Source organism: Hibiscus syriacus, unplaced genomic scaffold (assembly GCF_006381635.1).
Source record: "Hibiscus syriacus cultivar Baekdansim isolate YM2019G1 unplaced genomic scaffold, ASM638163v2 tig00110009_pilon, whole genome shotgun sequence".
NCBI classification, from domain to species: domain Eukaryota; kingdom Viridiplantae; phylum Streptophyta; class Magnoliopsida; order Malvales; family Malvaceae; genus Hibiscus; species Hibiscus syriacus.
This window is the reverse complement of record NW_024062561.1, coordinates 1,704,320-1,709,369: the sequence shown is the minus strand read 5'-3', so window position 1 is coordinate 1,709,369 and position 5,050 is coordinate 1,704,320. Positions and strand designations below refer to the sequence as shown.

General features: G+C 34.3%; 1 pseudogene; it reads right to left on the bottom strand.

The window, feature by feature from the left end:
• Positions 1-543: 543 nt before the first annotated feature.
• Positions 544-3,874, bottom strand: LOC120212280 (annotated as a pseudogene).
• Between the last annotated feature and the right edge of the window lie 1,176 nt (positions 3,875-5,050).

Below are 5,050 nucleotides of genomic sequence, written 5' to 3'. Positions count from 1 at the left end.
AATTCATATTTAGAGGTGTAATTGAAACAATTAAAAATATAGGGATCAATTTAAAATAAGAGTCATACTTTGATGGCATGAGAGCCAATTAATTCTTTCTATATAATATCGAGCTAAAGGCTTAATGGGTTGCTGGGTTACTCACTTATTGGACTAAATAATATCTAAAATCTAAATACTCAATTTGAATCAAATTTTCAGATAATTCGAAATTAGAATTTAGACGATTCATATACAATCTGATTTTTCCTTTTTTTCAAATATCTGATCCAAATTATTCAAAAAGTAAAAAGAAAAATAAAACAGATTGAATATCTAAATTTTTTAATCGAATCAATGAGTCAATAGATAGATTCGGATTTTTTCACACTCCCTAGACACCCACATCTTTTAATTATTATAACTTTAAAAGTAAATAAACTCATGAAACCAAAAGAACATATGCTTTTTTATTGCCGCACAAAACATGAACTCTCTCTCATTGCTCATGTGGGAAGACTAAATTGTTCAAATACATCATCTCGGTTCTTAAACAAGCAAAGAATTGAGTAAAAAGAAATCCATTTCATGCAATGAACTTAGAAGACAAGTAGAGCTTTATCATACTTCCCCTTTGGTCAAACACAAAAGGGTTGCAGACGTTAGCTAGACTTCTCGTTTAAGCCATCGGAAAATGAATCAATGGCGTAGAAATTTAGTCCTCTTGTCCGACCAGGAGCCCCTCCTTTTAGCGACAACACATCGAGGACAATCCTGGATGAACCAGGAATGCTTAGTCAAGGACCAAATTAAGTCATGATCTAGCATTTAAAAGGGGGAAAGGGCAAAGATGAACTTACAAGTTCTTCGATGCAGTCCCTAGTTCTGGGGTCTCACAGTTAATGAGGATCTTATTATCCATTTTGGACACTGAATGGTTCGAAGGCAGATCAATCACTCTGGGTGCTGGATGACATTTAAAACAAATTACTTTCTATTTGCCATAAAATGTAATGGGGAAAAATAGTAATCTTAAGGTATCCTTCTTACATGGCTTATGATTAGTTGGTGCACTTCCATCCAGCCCTAGGAATTTCTATATTGAACCGAATTCATCATATCATGATAAAAGAAACTTAATCCTCTCTAAAATAATTTCTGAAGATCTTATATGTATATAACATGGTTGAAGGGAAAGGGAAATCACCTTAAGGTTCTCATAACACTCCTAAAGATTATCGTTATGTAGTATATGATCAAAGATGCCAGATGATTTCCCTTGCTCAATTTCTGCTTCCGCATTCCGGAGCCGAATTAGGATTTGCTCTTCTGTCTCGGTCCCCCTATTTACAGCATTCTAATTATAACAAGCCTAGGATGAAAGTAATGTGATAAATATCGGATGGACAGTACTGATTCACCTTGCACGGAGCCGCTCTTCAAACTCTCTCATTGAAGGTGGACAGACAAAAATGAAAATGGCATCAAGAGAACTTGCCCTCACAGACCTTGCTCTTTGAACATCGATATCAAGAATGCACCTCTATAGTGAAATTTAAAAAGAAATAAGATAAAAAGACCTTCAATTGAGAAGCAAGGTAACATAGAAATACACAACCAGAAATCCAAAATTCAATACTGAAGCCTGAACCATCCAGTCCTACCTACATGATATTATCTAAAGGTCATCAAGTTACCCGAAGTATATACAAGTGACAGAATATACCTTTGCTAAAGTATGCAAGGAGATCATTAGTATATCATTAATTGCTAAAAAGGGCTGGCTGATGTGAATATAATTTCATGAGATCTGATATGCTAAAGTGTTCCCATAAGAAAACAAGCTTCGTGAACTGATTCAATTATCTTCGGATTCTAAATCACTGCTTTTCCCATTTGGTACTATAACTACTATTAATAGAACCGTAATATGTACAGTTTACCTTCCCAGAGTCTGCTACTGCCTCAACTGCTTCAATACTGGTTCCATATAGATTCCCATGTACAGAAGCAAACTCGAGAAATTTCCCATCTTTTATATCTTTCTCAAATACACTTCGATCAGTGAAATGGTAGTGAACTCCATTGTTCTCATTGCCCCTTGGTGCACGGGTTGTGTGGCTGACAGAGAACCCAAACATGGATGGGAATTCCTTCATAAGCATGTTTAATAGCTTCCCCTTACCAACTCCAGAAGGACCACTGATAACAACTGGCTTCTCAGCATCACCCCTCATACCCTTCCTCCAAGCGACAACTTCACTTCCCAAAACTTTTTTCTGTTCCTTAACATACTTGGTGTCCACCTACCAATATTTAAATAGATCAAGCACTTTTAGGTAACAAAATATTAAGATAGTTTTTATTCAAATCAGAAGCACGAGGTTATTGAATGTACAAATGCCACAAGAATGATTTATTCTAATTCTAAGGTATGTGAAGCTCATCGTATATTAACCCTTAAAAGATCTTAAGTTTTCAGAATATCACCTCAAGAAACCACATGCAGTCATCTGTGGTTGAATCCCTAATAATAATCATTATTCGATCTTCATTCAAAAGAATGGCTGAATGGCCTTTACATGCCTTTGGTTTTGTTCCCAGAGCTGTGGGAATCAAACTGAAAATAATATCAGAAACAGAGAACTCGTAATTCTAAACCAAAAGCCGGAAGAAGAAACTGTATTAGCTTGTTCTAGCCAGTAGCTAACCATTTGTGACGCCAGACAGAATAGTGATTATCCTGTAGTCTAGCTCCGACAGACGATTCATAAGAGAAAATTCGCCCAAAAACCAGATAAAAAGTCTCTAGGGTTTAATAAAATATTATAAAATCAAAACTATCAAAAAACAGTCCACAAGCCGGACTGTTATAGCAAAAAAATCGTCTTTATTCGAATTTTGCCAAAAATAGCAAAATCCCGAAAATCACTCTAAATTGAAATTCAAATTAAAATAAGCAATCTCCCAAAAATCCGGCCTAAATCGGATTTAAATTGACTTTCTAATTAACAATCGAAATATTACAATAAATAGTAAAAAATAACTAAATCTAGTGATTCGGAGGAGAAAACGGCAGAATTTGAGGTTGAAAAAAAGGCCACATAGAGCGTAGCTCATGTGGAGAGCGTGCGCGTCGAAAAAAGCTTTCCGGATTGGGGTCTTATGCGCGATTCTGACATCTGTAGCTAAAGTTATGGCCAAAAGACTGAAACATACTCAAAACGACCCCAATGAGGAACATGTCACAATCAATTCCCGCCTTTGCACTGATCTGCCAACTCATGGTATCTCAGCGCCATCAACGTGCAATCTGACAGCTCAGCATCATCTGTCTCGGATCCCCTGCATCAATTTGCCTGTAGATTTGTCATAAATCCGAACCCCAATATATGATGTAGAATCATTGTTTGCCCCACCAATCACATACTGCCAAGAGATACAAACACAAATCCTCAGTCAAAAAGGACAATTGAATATATTAGCTAAGAGATAACAACCGGTGACAAAGAGAAGAACTTTATAGGGGGAAAGAACAAATTAAGCATTAAATTATCATACTGTTTTGTCACCAACGCCGGAAGAAGTCTCAAAGCCTTTGGATTTGAAACCAAATCCGTTTTGGAGATTGTCAAAACAGAATGCTGGGGCTTCACCCTGATGATTGTAAACCAAAACCAAATCAAATCAAAATAAAACTACTATTGTTTAGGTCAACTAAAACTCAATTAGATTGCCTGTAATTGTCTTTTTTTTCCCTTTTGTTTTTAATTTTTATAGATAAGAGAATAAGAGCAATTTCCATCCAAATGAATTTATATTACACAAGACATAACGATGTTTAATGGCTCACCATGGAGATCAATGCCTCCAGTACAAGATTCTCCTGACAAATACACATGGAAACATAAAAGTGATCAAACCAAAAGAATTTATATTTCTCAGATCTATCAAACAATGTAAACCAAATGCACTGAAATGAAAGATAAGTCTATTACATAGAATTAACATAATTAAATGTCAATTAAGAACAAAATAAACGTAAAAGAAAAAAAGACCAAATTTTTAGAGGTTCAAAAATAGAAGCCCAAAATCAAAACCCATATTCAAATCTAACATTGCAATGCATGACATACAAATATAAACAGCCAGGAAAAAAGCAACAAGAAGAGAGAAACAAGCTACAAAATAAAGTTTCAGTTGGTTTTTATGTCAAGATTTAAACAACCCATGTCTTCAAACCGGAATACAATGAAAGCAAAAGGGGAAAAATCAATAACCTAAAATATAAATTTTTTAATGCTGAACAGAGCTTAAATTTTTGAAGAAAAGAAAGCTGGAAAAGAGAAATAAACAGATTGGATATACAGCAACTTCACACCTTCGATAAGAGTAAAAAAGGATCCTCGGAAGGGGAAATAATATAAGGGCTGTTTGTTTACTTAATAATAATTAAGCGTTGGATGATTTAAATATTAAATGATTCGGAGGTTTTGAATAAATTAATTCTGAATATGACATACTGTTTGATAATGACTCTGAATCATTCAGTACTTCTGTGCTGAATCATTTAACATTATTTTGTTGAATCAGTCAATACTAAATCATTAAGAGGTACGAAACAAACGCGCTAAATATTAAACAATTCAGCATTCAACGTTAAATAATTCCATTAAGAGACACACAAACCGTCCTTAAGTCTTTAAATTGGTTAGGCAGAAGGTAATTGCAAAAGGGTTAAATATTTGAATAGAATAAGAGGAAAAAGCGTTTTGCTAAAGCTTTCGTGATTTTTTAAGGCAGAAGTACCAACAAGTTAGGAGGGTGTCAAATCAGAACAAACTTGGGATTGAAAAAATAACAGGTAACTATGAAGAAGAATAAGAAGTTGCGTTGAAAGAAATTGGAAGATTAATGAACACACATTGTATGCCTTTTATATATATGAAAATTCAAATTTTAAACCTCTAAATATAAAAATAATCCATGTAGATACCTTGGTTTGTGCTAGTATTTTTATTTGAGAAGGGGAATATGTTTTTCTTTACCTAAATATCACAATTAATTTTTT